Below are 16,521 nucleotides of genomic sequence, written 5' to 3'. Positions count from 1 at the left end.
AAGTCTTACGCCTTATATGGGTCCGACAGTTGGTGCTATGTTACTGCGCGATCCTTGACTGAAATAGAGGATAAATCCATAAAAAGCATCCTCCATCTATCACGCGGTGTACCAACTGCGCATGTTCACATGGAAAGTGATCTGAGCCTGATTGAAGATGAAGCTAGTCTAAGGGCCTCATCACGACTTTGGCGGTAACCCTTTAAATCCGGCGGTAGTGCTATTACCGCCCGATTTAAGGGTCCGCCAAATCTGGGCTTCGGCGGATTTCGCCCCAGCTCTGAGCTGGGGGGAAATCCACTGAAAATTCGCGCTCATACCGTCGGCGGATTTCCCCATTGAGCCCAATGGGGAATGGGGCATTCCCGAATGGGCTCAATGGGGAATGGGGAATACCATTACTGCCGAACTCGTGATCCGGCGCTATTAGCGCCGGGGGGTTCGGCGGTAGGGCAGATAGCCCAAGTCGTGATGAGGCCCTAAGACTTGTCCTGTATTGGTTACAGATCCCGGCTAGTCCCACGCTGAGTAAATATAAGAAAGCCCTGACCCGTATCATGTCTTTGGACACCAAACGCCTGGTTAACTCATGTTAAGAGCCTGGTGTTGCTGGGGCTACGTAGCCTTTGGGACGAGCCACCCTGCATCACTTGGGAATCTAAAGCAAGGGGCAAAGGTGGCTATGGGCATGAACAGAAAGAGGACAATGGAGAGTTCTTGCTTTTGACTTGCCCTTGGGACAGGTTATCTCCTCTGCAAAATGACCTTTGGCTTTGAGGACTACCTAGACATTATTAGCCCCATTATTTGCACAGGCTTTGTATTTGGAGTTTCGTTTTGGTTGTCCCAAAGTACGTAAACATACTAACTGTTGGAAATCTATTACTGAAGCCGTTTGTTATGTGGTGCAGAGGTTGAGACGCTTGTTCACTTCATGTTTATCTGTGAGGAGCTTAAATCACTTACTGTGATGTATCTCAAACTCCTACTTCGATTGTATGGCATCCGCCTCATAGTGGATACCCTTGTTTTTTGTAAACCTACCTCCAACCCAAATGTCGTATTTTTGGTATCGCGATATATTTACTGGGCATGGTAAAGGAGAAAGATGTTACTCACAGCCACGTCTATCAACACAAGTATACATGTGGTGTCTGTAGCAATCCCATGAGCACTTTTTGTATTAGTATTTTAGTAATGCTGAGTAAGGTCTGTTTTTATACATATATACCTGTATTTTATTAATTGTGATTTTAATCTTGTTTTGGTGAATAATGGTTTTATGAATAATGTAATTAATTGTTAATGTGCCTTTATATGTGGATGTGTTTTGTACCTAATGACTTTACAGTCGAATTAAGACTAAGCAACATTAGTACCGGCGAGGGAGAATCAGAATGAAAGAACCATTCTGATTGGCCCTCGCTGGGGCATTACCCGGCTGGGAACCCGTCGGATTCCACGCCTTTGTCCCCGGTGGGGGCATGGCAGCCCCTCAGCCAATGAGGAGGCTCGATGCACGGCCATCCCCGCTACGAGCTTCCACATGGCTGGAGGCCGCCTTTGTCCCCTGCTGGGGATTCAGGTTTGTTTTTTTTTGTCCTCCCTCCCCCCTCCCTGCCCTCCCAACCCCACTTACCTTCAGCCTGCTTTGTCCCCGGTGGGGGACGATGGCAGCCTCCAGCCATGTGGAGACTTGGAGCGGGCCATCCCCGCTCAGAGCCTCCACATGGCTGGAGGCTTCCATTGTCCCCTGCCGGGGACCTAGGTATGTTTTTTTTTCCCCTCCCTCCATCCCTTCCACCCTTCCAACCCCACTTACCTTCTTCTCTTTTTTTTCGAGAATGGACGCGCTGGGAACAGAAGTGTTCCCAGCGCGTCCTCTCCCGATGGCCGCCATGGAAAGGGAAAACAGACTGTTTTCCCTTCCCCGGTGGCCATTTTCTGAGTCATTCTTTTTTTTTTCTGTTCCAGACGCTGCAGAGTAAAAATGCTTTTAGTAGCCCGGTCTCGCAAAAATTGTGGACCGGGGTACTAATAGAAATATGCCTGACTCGGTAATGCTCCCACCGCTTGGGGCATATTGCTTAATTAGTACCTGGCAAGGCACAATCATGTCTAAAGGTGCAACATGATTGGCCCTCGCCCAGTCCTTACCTCAAAGGGTAAGACGTTGCTCCTTGTTCATGCATTCTTCTTCACGCGCACACCATAAACATTCAATTGTTGGTGCGAGGTGAGTGTTTCTTCAGCTCCGTCCGGCATTTTATTTGCAGGCCAGCATTAATGCAGCATCAAGCGAACTATTGGAAACAAAATCAATAAACCGCAGAATCTAAAATCTGTGCAACGATCATCCTCTCGGGCATCACTCTTCAAATTTCAGAAACGAAAGACAGTTTCTGAAACTTTCGAGCAGTGTGTGCTCGACCGCCTATAAAAAAAAATAAACATCCACAGGTGCCCTCCATCACGCCATCTAGTGGCCAGAAATAAAATGTCAACCAAATCTACAACTGCAGCCTGTACAATAGAACCATCTGTTGAAATTGAAGTGTCACCCACTATAAACTTCCAAATTATTGGTGACTAGAATATTGAAGAGTGGCTTGAAGACAGCCCAGAGGACAATGTAGTCCAGCCTTCATCTTCAACCATGATGACAATTCATCGACATGCTAATGTCAATGGTGCTGAATTGGATGGAATTGAACTGTGCAAACAAGAAATCAAAACACAATCTGCCGCTAAATTGGCTACTGACACTTTCAAACGCTGGCTAATTCAAAAGGGCTACTCACCAAGTTTCGAAACTGCATCTCTTACAACTCTTGCCACCTATTAACAACATTTTTATGCCGAAGTCTGTTCAGTGTCTGGCGCCGAATATCAACCACAAACTTTCATTTCGCTGCGGTCTGGAAGAAACCATCACTTTAACAACCCTTCATACTCCCGCAAAATTGACATTATGCTTAATGAACAATTCATTAGTGCCAACAATGTCTTTATCAGCGTAATCAAACGTCTCTGCCGTGACGGTAAAGACTTATCCATTCCTAAAGCACACATAAACGCTAATGACATGCTCCTTGACAACATTTCAGGCATTTTCAATGGAAATAATCCCACCACATTACAATTCAAGGTGTGGTTTGACATACAGCTACGCTTCGCTCATCATGGATGCGAAGGTCAACGGCTGCTTCCTGCTCATGCTTTTCAGATTTTATCCGATGAAAAAGAAAGAAATACGCCACTATATCCTACAACGGAGTGACCCAAAATCATCATCCTTTGTTTGTATACTGCCACCGAAGTGACCTGCGAGGGAGAATGTATGAAGCCCCCAAAGACCCTGACTCTCCTGTAAAATATCTTTTGTTTTATATTTCTAAGCTAGCACCAGATGCTTCTTGTTTTCATGGCACATTCTTTCAAAGCAAAATAGTATACATCTGAAAATATCTGGTACATCAACCATCCTCTGAAAAAGACCAGTCTTGGCAATTGTGTTCCCAAAATTTGTAAACGTGCCAATCTACCTACTATTTACACAAAATCATTCTATTCGGGCAACATCTGTCCAACTCTTAGTCAATGCTGGTTAATCATGTCAGTCACTGGCCATAGAAGTGCCTCGTCTATTGATAGCTACTGGAATCCTCTCACCAATGAACATAATAATTGGTCTTCCATCTTTTATCATGCTGGTTCTCCTTCACCTACTTCTGAGTGCCCTTCCATTAATCCAGCACTAAACTTCTCCCTTCCTTCAAATTCTCCTTAGGTCACTACTGCCTCTTCTACTTCCTTCACTAATGTTTCAACTAATCCTCAATTCGCTAACTGTTCATTTACATTTTATGGAATTGTCCAATTGAATAACCCTCCACAGTAACTCTGTGCTACTGTATTTTAGTGATTTTTCCTCACAATACAAGTTACCTGTTCATTGCTCGGTTAACGCACTACATTTTTTTCTTGCTCCACAGTGGGTTTTTTTTAAAGCTCAGCTGTGCACATCATTCTGGAATTTGTTTTGAACTAATCATAAAGTTTATTTTTAATGTTTAAAATGTGTTGTCTGGTTTAGTGTTTAGCTCAGCGTGCACAAGCATACGTTTTGGGTGGGTTCATGCGGTTTCTGCTTCTGTTATTTATTAATTATTCTTTTTGTGCGCCTGGTTCCTGTATCCTATTTGCATTATTATTTTAGAAAAGCATGCTAACCAGTGGTTTGGTTTTGCCCGAATCGAGGAATATGAGTACACATAAAGAGCACCAGAAGCTGCTCTTGCTGCCATCCCCGATTACTGCTCTGGGAGTGGAGCAGGAGTGGCACTCCAGACGGGTTCCCAGCTCGCATGCTGAGTAGATGTTTATTTACTTTGTATTTTTTACAAAGACCACTGATTAGCATTTCTCTACTACCTCCAACATGGCCGCCCACCATCACCACTCTGAATAGAAGGAGAGTCCAGTCTTCTCATTCCATTTCGACTGATGACAGCCGGCAGCCATTTCATATCTGCGCTGAGTACAAACACAAATGCCTACATCTAATAAGGCTAAGCTGAGGGATATATTTCTGCCCGTAACCCCTAGAAACACTCTGGGGGTACTAATAGCAATAAAACCCTTGGTGACGGGCAATTACCGGTCGGGTAATGCCCCTGGGCCAACGTTAACTCGAGCATCAGGGACATTACCCGACCGGTATTGGGTTCTATTGCTACAATAAACAAGAGTCCACATTATTCCGAAAGGAACATAGGATGTGTGGCTCTGTCCAGCCCATCTTTCATAAAAACAGTATTTGAGGAAAATGCCGGTGCACACTGAAACTTATTAAGCCTGCCAAATGTTTTCTTCTTTTCCAGTTGGAAAGCTATGTTTCTAAATACAATATTTTCACTTTGAAGAGTAATAAGTCAACTTTTTGGAGCCTCACCGCAGTACCTCTTGTAGTCACAGTTGTGGCTGTGGTGCTTTCATGATCGCCAAACATTCCTAAGGGGGACTATTGACGCATCCAGAAACAGCCCAGATTCCTGGGGGGTGGGGGTGGAGTGGGCGGCTGCCCAGGGATCAGAGCTAAAGCAGCTCAAGGTGGGGGAGGAGGGCAGGAAGGGGCCCACCCAGACAGCTGCAAGTTTAGCCTGCCTTTGATTCAAATAGGCAGCCTCTGGGATGCATTGAAGACATACTCCCTCCAACCCCCTTCTCCAGCTTCCGGTTTACAGAGCCTTTAAAGTGGGGGCAATTTATAAGTGATGGCTCATTTAACAGGCAATTGTTTTCACACTACAGTGATAAGGGCTGAACATGGGGCATTTTTATTCGGAAGACTAGCACAAAGCATCAGTAAGCTTTCCAAATCTACACAATCTTCCAGGAGAATTAATGTCCCATACAGAAAAAGTTTCAAACTATGTTCTTTAATCTCGTGCCAAAACCTTATTTTTGAATATGACTTTTTAGGTACATATGGCGCATGCCTGAGAAAGTTAACTGCCATTTCCTTGCCTAAGTGGTCTAGGGGCTGCTCCGCATCACAGAACTTTTCATTTTCTGCAGATGGTTCCTCAATGTATTCTATTTATTGTGCTTTTTTTTATTGTTATTTGGTTTACAAGTAACCTTTAGCAAACTTGATATAAAAAAAAGACAAGTACATACAGTTTCCATTTTAAATACAAATTACAAGATACTGATTTTTCGGACATTTGTAAGGCGCCTATGCGCAAGTCGTTTGTTTCAAGGCACCACACGACAAAAAGGGGGGGGGCAAAGGGAAAAAAGAACCAACAGTAACAGTCGTGTAAATACATTTTTAAAAGGTCTACACCTTTTATACTTGTGACATTCTTCCTGTGCAAGTACAGAGACAAAAGGAGCAAGGGTGGGAGGAAGTAGGGTTAGGGCTGGGGAACGGGACAGGGGTAGAGGGGAGTGGGTGAAGTGCAGGAGTTGGGTGCCCAGTGGGCTGAGCAAGTGCTGAGGGGGGCCACGAAGGGCAAGAGCAGGTGATGTGGGAAACGGAGGAGTGCGAAGGAGGGGTGGACCAGATTCAGGCTAGTCCGGGAGGGGTTTCTGAGGGTAAGTGCTGGTAGGGGTGCTGCGGGGAAGAAGGGGGACTAGTCAAGGACGTCCTGGCCACTGTAAGACTCATGAGGAACCAGGCACTTGTTGCACTACTCCTCAGTGTGACTTGGCACCTGGATTAGGAAAGCAGGGTTCATTGTGTCATCAGTGCAGACCGTAGTCCGTGGCAAATCAATGCAGTGATATTGTGCAGGAATGATTTGTGTGCTGCCCAAGTCGCCGCCCGGTTTATGGAGGCTTCTATGTGCTGCTCCTCTATGTAACAGCACGTATGACTGTTTTTGTCTGATGTGTCCCATGTCCATTAAATAGCACACTGGAATTGTTTGTATATGTAGCTCTAACGAGAGTGCCATACTGTCCCCACACGTAAACACATAACGTTATCAAAGAAGTTGCCTCAAATAGTACATCCAGTAAGCCAAACACCCTTTCTACACCGCCACACCATGATTTTAACTAACTGCAGGCCAGCACTAATAAGAGATGCTAATGCCAGTTCAGTTATATAAAGCCTGGGCATGCTCTCATTTTGCATAAATAAACCCTGAGGCCTGCGGAATGCTGAGGAGGTAGTGGCTAAGAAACTGTGGACCCTTTACCATGCATTAGAAGCCGGTATTGTTTTAAACGCTTCATCAGCTTTTTACTGGTAAGGCTAACGTTTGTAAGAAGTACAATCCTTTCTGTACATTTTTCTCACTTTATTTGGTGTTTCTTGTAGGGTATCCGTTATGGTCTAAGAATAGTTTTCCCTAAAGAGGTTTCTGTATTGAGGACTGGACATGCTCAGACTAAGACCCAGCCCCTCCTCATCTAAAATTCTCCATAAACAAGAAGCAAAAGAGCCTGTATACACCATTTTAGTGGCTGCTGTTGCAGCCATTGTATCCTCACATCAAAAAACCTAAGATGTCAGAATGAGTATGCATGGTTCATGGTTACAAACATTTAAATGTTAGGGTGAATGTTGTGAACAGTGATGTGAGCACCATGCCATGTTTCTGTTATGTATTTACTGATTCATACATGTAACCCTTTATATAGAGATATCTAATCATTGTTATATTCCTGAACTGCTCTGTGATTTAATGTAAAGCAGGCAGGAACAATCATTGGTGCTATTTGTCCCCTTTCCTTCTCTCATAAGAGTATTTTGAATAGGAGTGTACCAGACTGTCCACCTTGGAATAATAACCTTCTATCTGAAATTAAATCATATGGTTAGTCATGTGTTACCACTTGCAAGTAAGGTGGTTCAAACAGAATGCCTGCAACTCAGGACCAGTGGTTAGTGGGTCCTCAGACCGGCTGGTCACACCACAGTGTGCTAGCATGGGTAGTTTGAAACCACATTCAGGTAAGGCCTTCCGTAAGGGCAGGTGACAGAAAACCCATTTACTTGGCAGCAACAGCTGTGTTTTCACATTAGACTTCTTCTGTAAAGTACAAATTACAATTTCAACTTTATTGGTTTAGCAAAGATGTATTGATATTGAGAAGGGTTTTGTTGCGTGACACAGAGGTGTAGTTTGGGAGTGACGTGTGCCAATCAGATCAGGGGGGTTGGGGGCATTGTAGTGTTTCGTTCTGGCCACCAAGTGGACTGGAAACTGCCTCTTTGGCCAGACTTCTAGACAGGGCGGTCACACAAAGGGGGTCACAACACAAATGAAGACAGGCACCAACCAATAAAGTCTCACTCACAGGTAATATGGGACGGATCCATTCAAACCAGGCCTTCTCAAAGAGATCTGTGATTCTGCGAAGAGGCTCATGCGCCATCGCGTATCTTATAGAGACGCATGTATTTAGAAAAAAAAGCCACTGAAAATGCGCGACATGAATCGAAAACGTGCAAATAAATGGGCACGATAGTCTCGAGGAGCCTATTTCTGGCGTGTATCCAATGCATCTCTCAATCTGTCCATTATGTGGTATTAAAATGTGTGCATTGCGTCCGAAGTAGCAAATATGAGGGCACTTACCCTCAAACGCACTCTCTGAAGTGAAAGTAGCTGTTATACATGAGTAAAAGGGACATAGCCCCTTTAAGAACACAGACACAGAGGGAAGTGGGAAGAGGGCGGAAAGGGAGGGACCGAGAGGGAAAACGGCAGTTACGTTGTATAGGTGAATAAAGACAGTTCGCAGCAGGCCAGGCTCCGTCTCATGATTGTGCGTGAATGTATGAGAGTTGGTGATAGCCTAACACTGGCGACGAGGCCGACAAACCCTCATGTGTCGGCAGCAGCGGAGGGTTGTAAGCCCAGCAGGTTTGAAGAGCAGTGTGCCCTGTAACTGAGCAGCGGCCCGTGTGCCCTGCTGGAGGGCCCGTGCGCCCGGCAGTTTGAGAGGCCCGTGTGCCCTGTAACAAAGCAGTGGCCCATGTGCCCTGCTGGAGGGCCCGCGCGCCTGGCAGTTTGAGAGGGCCTGTGTGCCCTGTAACAAAGCAGTGGCCCGTGTGCCCTGCTGGAGGGCCTGTGTGCCCGGCAGTTTGAGAGGGCCAGTGTGCCCTGTAACGGTGCAGCGGCCGTGTGCCCTGCTGGAGGGCCCGAGTGCCCTGCAGTCGCAGAGGCCCGTGTGCCCTGCCGAAGGGCCCGTGCACCCAGCAATCGTGGTGGGCCTGTGTGCCCTGTGAATGCAGAGGCCCGTGTGCCCTGTGAAGAGGTAGCGGACTGTTTGCCTGCGACGGAAGTACCAGCAGCCAGCGGAGAGAAGAGGGACGCCAGCAACCGCATTGCAGGCCCAGCTGATCCGTCGCGCCCGCCAGCGGAGTGAGGAGAAGACGCCTGCGACCGCGCTACAAGCCCAGCTGATCCATCCCGCCGCCCGGAGTGAACGAGTAGAATCACCCGACGTGGCCACAACAACCCAAGTAAGGAGCTCAAACAAGGTGGGAAAGCAAGATGCCACAGCCGAGGGAAGCCCCGTGTCTCCCAGAGTGACAGCTGGAAAAAAAAAACTGACACAACCCAGCGAGGTTAACCCTGCGTCTCCCGCTCCGTGACACACAAAAATAAATAATAAATCAAAGTGGGAACCCCGCGTCGCACACACCGTGACATTACAGAGTGTGGAAATCAGACCCACCAATAAAAGCAAACGTACCACAGGCCTAGCAGGGCTTAGCCCCGTGCCTCTCAACCAGTGACACTTGAACAGAGGAAATAGGCGGGAAGCCCCGTGCCTCCCACAACGGGACACGCCTAAGTAAACGTATTACGGACCCAACAGGATTAAACCCCGGATCTCCCACCCAGTGACGCATACCCATGGAAAAGGGCAAAACACAGGGCCTAACGACCCACGTGAATACCATCAAGTAAAGACAAACGCCAGAACTGACCCGCCCCACCAGACCAGCCAACTCAAGTGCCCAGAAGGAAAGGCCACACACCAACACCTGACAAGCGACCACAGTGTCACAGGAGACAACAACAACCGGCATCCACGTGCCACCTGAGCTACTAAAGCACACCCAATGCCCAACCACCAGGACCACCAGGAACACCCTCCTCCCACGCTAGTTTAATGAGGAGACCCGCCCCTTTCACACTAAACCCGCACCACGATCAGGGTCAGCGATGGGAAGAGTGGGTGGAAGAATTTGAGGACTTCATAGGTGCCATCGGCACCCAAGAACCACTCCACATACTCAGCATATTTGCCAATGTTGCAGGGAGAGAAATAAAAAACATCATACGCACAGTCCCCCTGCAGGACCGCACCACATATGCGAAGCTCCTGCAACCATAAATGAGAAAATTGTCATCTCACCCAACCGCGACTATAAACGATACACCTTTAATCAATGTGGTCAACTCCCCCATGAATCAATAGGAGACTTTGTCATTCGCCTTCAAAGAAAAATAACGAAGTGCGACTTCGCCAACTTTAATGACGACGAAGCCATCAGGCTTCGCATAATTGAAAGATGCATATCCTCGATGTTCCGGAAACACCTCCTAGAGAAGCCCTTATCTCTAAAAGAAGTGCTGGACTTGGCCAGAGTTTATGAAAGAGTGGACATTCAAGCTGCAGCTATTGAAAATCCCAAGAAGGGCAACATTATCGCAGCTGTAAACCCCTATGTCAGACACCCTGCCTCACAAAACAAAACAAACCCAAGATACACAGCTCAGCGGACACAAAACGACTGCCAATGCTACCGCTGTGGGTTTGAGTACCCACACAGAGGCCCGTGCCCCGCCATCGGGAAGCGCTGCCTAAGATGTGAAATGGAAAACCACTTCCAAGTGAGGTGCAAGGAACACCTACCCGAAGGAAGCTCGACCCGTCAGAGGCCTGCCAACCGCATGATAGAGACACACACGGAACAACATCGCCCTGCAGATAGAAAGACTCCAGATCGAACCAGACAGAAAAGACCATGAGCTATACAACATCCGTCAGCGAGACTTCATGCAAGCGCCAGAGCAAGGGGCGACATACATGGGCGAAGCCCTGGTTCCCCACGAACAGGACATAAACCCGTACCTCAACTCCCCGCCAAGATATCAGTCAAGGGAACACGAACATACTGAATACCTACAAGATGGCTACGACAGGGAGTATGTCCGCCTCCTCAGTGTTGACGTGGAAGACACTTCAGCTCCCAGAGTAACAATTCAAATGGGGGACACCAGAAACAAATTCATCATCGACACTGGAGCGACGGTAAACGTCATGAACAAAGACCTACACCGGGATATCGCCTTTTCACACCCCCTACGGGAATCCAGGACACACATCTTTCAATGGGGGGCGGCCCTACACATGACCTCCAGAGGACAATTCCAATGTGACCTACGACATCGTGACCTCACGGTGACTTCCACAATACATGTCGTAAAGAGCCCATCCATCGGCTGCTGCCTCCTCAGTTACCGGACAGCCAGTGTCCTGGCCCTGATTGACCTACACTACGGCCAGTCTAAAATCATAGAAGGACACCCATCGACACGTGAGTCCTTCATGGCGATAATAGACCGACCCCTGGGGAAAGGAGACCTCAAAAGCCAATTCCTCAAACTATTTGAAGGTGTGGGGATGCTCAAAAACTCACCCATCAAGCTACACATCAACGACACCATCGCGCCGGTACCACAACACCCCCCGCAAAGTGGGTTTCCACCTCTAAGAACAGGTGTCGAAGGAGATCCAACTCCTCCTTCTCAATGACATCATAGAAAAAGCAGAAGGACCATTGCCATGGGTATCCCCAATAGTTATCGTGCCCAAAGACAATGGAGGCCTCCGCATATGCGTCGATATGTGCATCCCAAACACTGCCATCCAGAGGGAGAGGCACCCAGGCCCGAGCCTTGAAGACATGCTAATACGGCAAAATCAAGCAAGGTTCTGCTCAAAACTGGACCTCAATCGGGGCTACCACCGGCTCGTCTGTCATGATGCCTACCCCTGGGGACCCAGACCACGTCCAGCGACCCCGGAAGCAAGCATCAAGTTATCCTAAGCAAGCCCAAAGACCCCTGCTAGGGGCTATTTGGGTCCAGTCCTGGCGCCTATGGCGACAGGCTCATATGGAGAGTCAGTCCTGGCGCCATAGGCGCCAGGCTCATAGATTAAAACTTACCTGATGCAGACCATGCTGCAAACTTACCTGATGCAGACCATGCTGCAAGAGCTCCAAGCCAAAAGAGGCTTGGACGGGACTACTTTATTTAGGGACTATTTTTTACTCGGGCGGGGCTGGGGAGGAATACTTACCTGGGACTACTTTGGAGGCTATTTAAACCACTTCCGAAGAGCAGCACACGCTTCGCGTTATTCTGCATCCAGTAGCGTAACGCTCACCGTGCCTGAAAGTCTGCATCCAGCCTTCTGCCACGCCCGCCTCGAGTTTGGAGCTCCTAGAAAAAGGGAGAAAGAAGGAGAAAAGGTTAGAACAAGAGCAATACCTTTAATCCTTACCTGAATTCCCGATCCATCGCGCCTTTGAGCTGGAAGAAATAAGTTATTTATGCGCGTCGCCTCGCCTGCTGCAGCGCCGCGCTGAACTCACCGGCCTTCGCAGCATCTTCACATTCCGTCGCATCCTCCTGCATGTTCCCGCCGCACTCCGGCACTTAAGGAGAAGACAAGAACAGCAAGGTGAGCCAAGGGAATACACAGAGGAATATTAGTTACCCCCCCCATAGACTTACCTGATTTTACCACCGGGGGTACTATTCCTCTTCATGGGTCGGCGCAGCTTCCACTGCATCTTCGCCGAACCCCGGCCCCTAAGGGGAAACAAAAGGACAGCAAGGTGAAACAAAGGAACAAACAAGGGGAACCCTCCTCACCACAATAGACATACCTGATTTTACCGCCGGAGGTATTATTCCCCAAGACTTCATACTTTCTCTCAGTGCCTGAATAAGGGAGAAAGCTAAAAGGTTACATATTGACATTATTTTATCGAACTGTGTCGGAAAATACAAATCCTTACCAGAATACTACCGGTTACCACAAGGAACTCTTCATTAGGGTCAAGCTGCAACCTGCAAGGAATCGGACAAGAGTGAAAGTCAGGCATTTGAACTCTTGCGAACTTTATACTTACGGCGCCTTGCTGGGAAACTTGGAGTCAATATTGTTCTGGAACTCACCAATTCCTTCGAGCCAGTGAAGCAACTGGTTATTCAACGCGCCCCTGCACTCAATGCAGGATGGAGAGCTCATCTTTTCAAACCATCAGGTGAGACTATAAGAGGGGACATCAAAGGCGATCTGTGGGGAGAAAAGCGGGGGTGGGGGCATTTACGCTCAACTCCGGGGTGGTTAATTCCCTTTCTCCATTTGCAGAAGAATATTCCTATGGGCCAAGCAAACAAAGCTAGGTGGGCCAGTCCAGTCTGTCATCTTGGCCCTACGCGTCACATTCGGGGAGACCGCAGCTGTCCAGTTCCGATCGACGACTCTGGGAGCCAGGTGAGCGTAACAGAACGCGAAGACAACCCACAAATTCCCACCCAGGCGTTATGATACCTCAGAGACCAACCAATTGGCCCAATTACTAGGGGAACTGAGTGCTGAAGTGCATTCCGCCCGTCAAGAAACCAATGCTCTTAGGAGAGAACTGATTTTGTCAAAGGAGCAAACTGATGACCTTGATAGGCAACTATTGCAAAGCCAGACTGGACAAGCACCCCTACCTGGCTCCGGGGGAAATCCAGCTCCTGTGTTATCGAGTAACCCTGTGCAAATAAACCTACCAGGAAATATTCCATTAGCTCCACCCGAACACTTTGCCGGAGATCCCAAAAGGTTCGCTGTGTTTATGAACCAATGCCGCTTGCACTTTTTATGTAGACCTGGAGCCTTCCCAAACGATCAAGCCAAGGTAGCCTTTGTATTGTTATATTTCAGCGGCAGTGCAGCTGATTGGTCAATTCCACTAGTTACTCAGGATGACCCAATTCTTCGGGATTTTCAGGGCTTTCAAACGAGCATGGAAAGACTATTTGCCCAGCACTCCCAAGGACAGGCCCTGGATAACGAACTTTTGTCCCTATGACAGGGTAACCAGGACCTTCTGTCCTACATCGCAACCTTTAATAGGTTGATAGTGGAAACTGGATGGCCTGAGGTAAAACGAATCACGTTATTTAATCGAGGGCTTCGAGGAGAACTCAAGGATGTCTTGGCTCAAGTCGTGAACCCACCTCAAGACTGCGCTGAATATATAGATTTAGTGGTCCAGTTAGATCACAGACTTCAGAACAGAAAGGCTGATCGAGTCAAGTTTGAGAATCGGGTGTTGGTCAAAACCCACGCTAACCCCAAAGGAGCAGATGCTTCAGAACCCATGCAAATCGGAGAGGTTAAAGGATCCTTAACCCAGAAGGAAAGAGAAAGGAGACGGCAAATGCAATTGTGTCTATATTGTGGAACTTCTGGGCATTTTCTACGGGATTGCCCTGTAAAACCACCCAAGAAGGTGGTAGGAGCTGCTGATAAAGCCATATGGAGTCAGACTTGGGAAACGACCACGCCCGACAAGCGTAGAGGTCCGCTTGCCAAGCTTGAAGAAGGATACTCAGACCTCGCATTTCATCATACCAATGGTCCTCGTAGATCCAGGGCAGCCATCGCGTATGCACGCAGTAAGGGCATACATTGATAGCGGGGCCATATGTGGACTATGAATTGGCGTCCAGGATGAACCTACCTCTCTGCCAAAACACCACTTCAGATGTCATCACCATAGTCGATGGAACTGAAATTGCCTCTGGGCCTGTAACTCATTCCACCAAAGAGATGACACTATTGGGTCAGGATGGGCATCGAGAGACTATTGTGTTTGATCTAATCAAAGCCCCACAGTTCCAAATAATACTGGGGATACCTTGGTTGGAAACACATAATCCTAGTATTGATTGGCGAGAGAAGAGAATAACCTACCCGGATTGTGCACAAACCTGTTACCCAAAGAAAAGTTAGAACGCAGGCCTGGCCACAGTAACCACAGCAGTCATGCAACTACCTCCAGAATACCAAGAATTCCAGGATGTCTTCCAAAAAGAACAGGCAAACACCTTACCTCCTCACAGATCGTACGATTGTCAAATCGATCTCATTCCCGGTGCACAACCCCCTTGTAGCAGAATCTATGCCCTTACGGAACCTGAAAACCTTCACCTACGACAATACTTAGACCAATACCTTGCCAATGGCTTTATTCGCCCATCCAAGTCCCCTGCATCATCAGCTTTGTTCTTCGTGCCCAAAAAGGAAGGTGACCTCATAACGTGCATAGACTACCGCGCATTGAACCAGATAACTGTTAAGAACCGATACCCATTGCCTCTGATCCCTGAACTACTAGACCAAGTGAAGGACGCTTGTATATACACTAAATTAGATCTCCGGGGGGCATACCATCTGGTACGTGTAAAAGAAGGCGACGAATGGAAGACTGCTTTCCGCACTAAGTATGGGTTATTCGAATACCAGGTTATGCCTTTCGGGTTGTGCAATGCACCAGCAGCCTTCCAATACTTCATGAACGATGTCCTTCGTGAACTCATTGACGTTTGTGTTGTCGTATATATCGATGATATTCTAGTATACTCCTCTTCAGAATCTGACCATGTGAAGCACGTCCGAGCAGTCCTTGAGAAATTGCGCCAGCACAAACTATATGCAAAACTGGAAAAATGCGTTTTTCATGCCACAGAAGTTGAATTCCTTGGGTTTATCCTGACCCCAAAGGGAGTCCGAATGGACTCACGAAAGGTGGACGCAATCCTTAAGTGGCCATCACCAAGTTCAGTTAAAGGAGTACAAAGCATGCTCGGCTTTGCCAATTTCTACCGCAGATTCATCCCAGATTTGTCACATGTTGTACATCCCATCATAGCACTCTTGCGAAAAAATAAACGCATTATGTGGACTGAAGAAGCTGAAATTGCCTTCCAAGAGTTGAAAGCGAAATTCACGTCTGCACCTGTATTAAAGCACCCGCGCCCTGAACTTCCATACATAGTGGAAACCGATGCATCCAGTCTAGCCATGGGAGCTGTCCTGTCTCAAAAGGACCCTGAAACTGTCCAGCTTCATCCAGTAGTATTTTGGTCCAGAAAGTTCTCGGCACCCGAGTTAAACTATGCGGTTACCGACAAGGAGTTATTAGCCATTAAATCCGCCTTCAAGGCTTGGCGGCACTATCTTCCCGGTGCCAGGCATACCATTACTGTGATCACCGATCACCGGAACTTACAGTATTTAAAGACAGCCAAGGCCCAATCGTCACGTCAACTCCGATGGACATTGTTCTTTGCCGAGTTTGATTTTGTAATAACCTATCGACCAGGTTGTAAGAATGGTAAAGCAGACGCCTTATCCCGAATAGGGATGGGAGAGGCAGAAGTGAACACAGAACCAGTATCTATAATTTACAAACAAAGAATTCTTGGCATGACTACTCTACAGACACTAGAGGACATTCAGGTAAAGATCCAGCAACTCTTTGATCCTACAGCCCTGCAGGACTGGATAAAAAAAGGCCCGGACTACTCTGTCACCAATGATCTGCCTTATTACCAAGGGCGGCTATTTCTGCCACACAAGGAACTAAAAGAGCTAGTAATTTCCCGTTATCATGATACCCTAATGGAGGGGCACCCAGGTATTGCAAAAACCGAAGCTAAAATTAAAAGACAATTCTGGTGGCCCACCTGGCGAAAGGATATTAAATCATTTGTGATGTCTTGTGGCATTTGCGCCCAAAACAAAAGTCAAAAGAAAAAACCAGCTGGACTCTTACAACCTTTAGACATTCCGCCTACACCATGGCACATCTTATCGTTAGACTTTATTACTGATCTACCCCCATGCAATGGATTTAACACCATTCTAATTATTGTGGATCTTTTTTCCAAGATGGCCCACTTTATTCCTTTA

General features: G+C 47.4%; 1 long non-coding RNA gene across 1 annotated transcript in view; it reads right to left on the bottom strand.

Moving 5' to 3' along the window:
* LOC138565835 (uncharacterized) overlaps positions 1–8,161 on the bottom strand; it is a 96,622-nt gene extending 88,461 nt beyond the window's left edge. Inside the window, exons 1-2 of the long non-coding RNA XR_011301646.1 lie at positions 8,097–8,161; positions 2,802–2,918 (exon numbers count right to left, since the gene is read on the bottom strand). This is a non-coding gene — a long non-coding RNA (uncharacterized lncRNA). The remainder of the gene's footprint in view (positions 1–2,801; positions 2,919–8,096) is intronic.
* Between the last annotated feature and the right edge of the window lie 8,360 nt (positions 8,162–16,521).

Source organism: Ambystoma mexicanum, chromosome 2p (genome assembly GCF_040938575.1).
Source record: "Ambystoma mexicanum isolate Mex_15411 chromosome 2p, UKY_AmexF1_1, whole genome shotgun sequence".
Taxonomy (NCBI): domain Eukaryota; kingdom Metazoa; phylum Chordata; class Amphibia; order Caudata; family Ambystomatidae; genus Ambystoma; species Ambystoma mexicanum.
The sequence above is the reverse complement of the archived record's forward strand: the minus strand, read 5'-3'. Positions and strand labels throughout refer to the sequence as shown.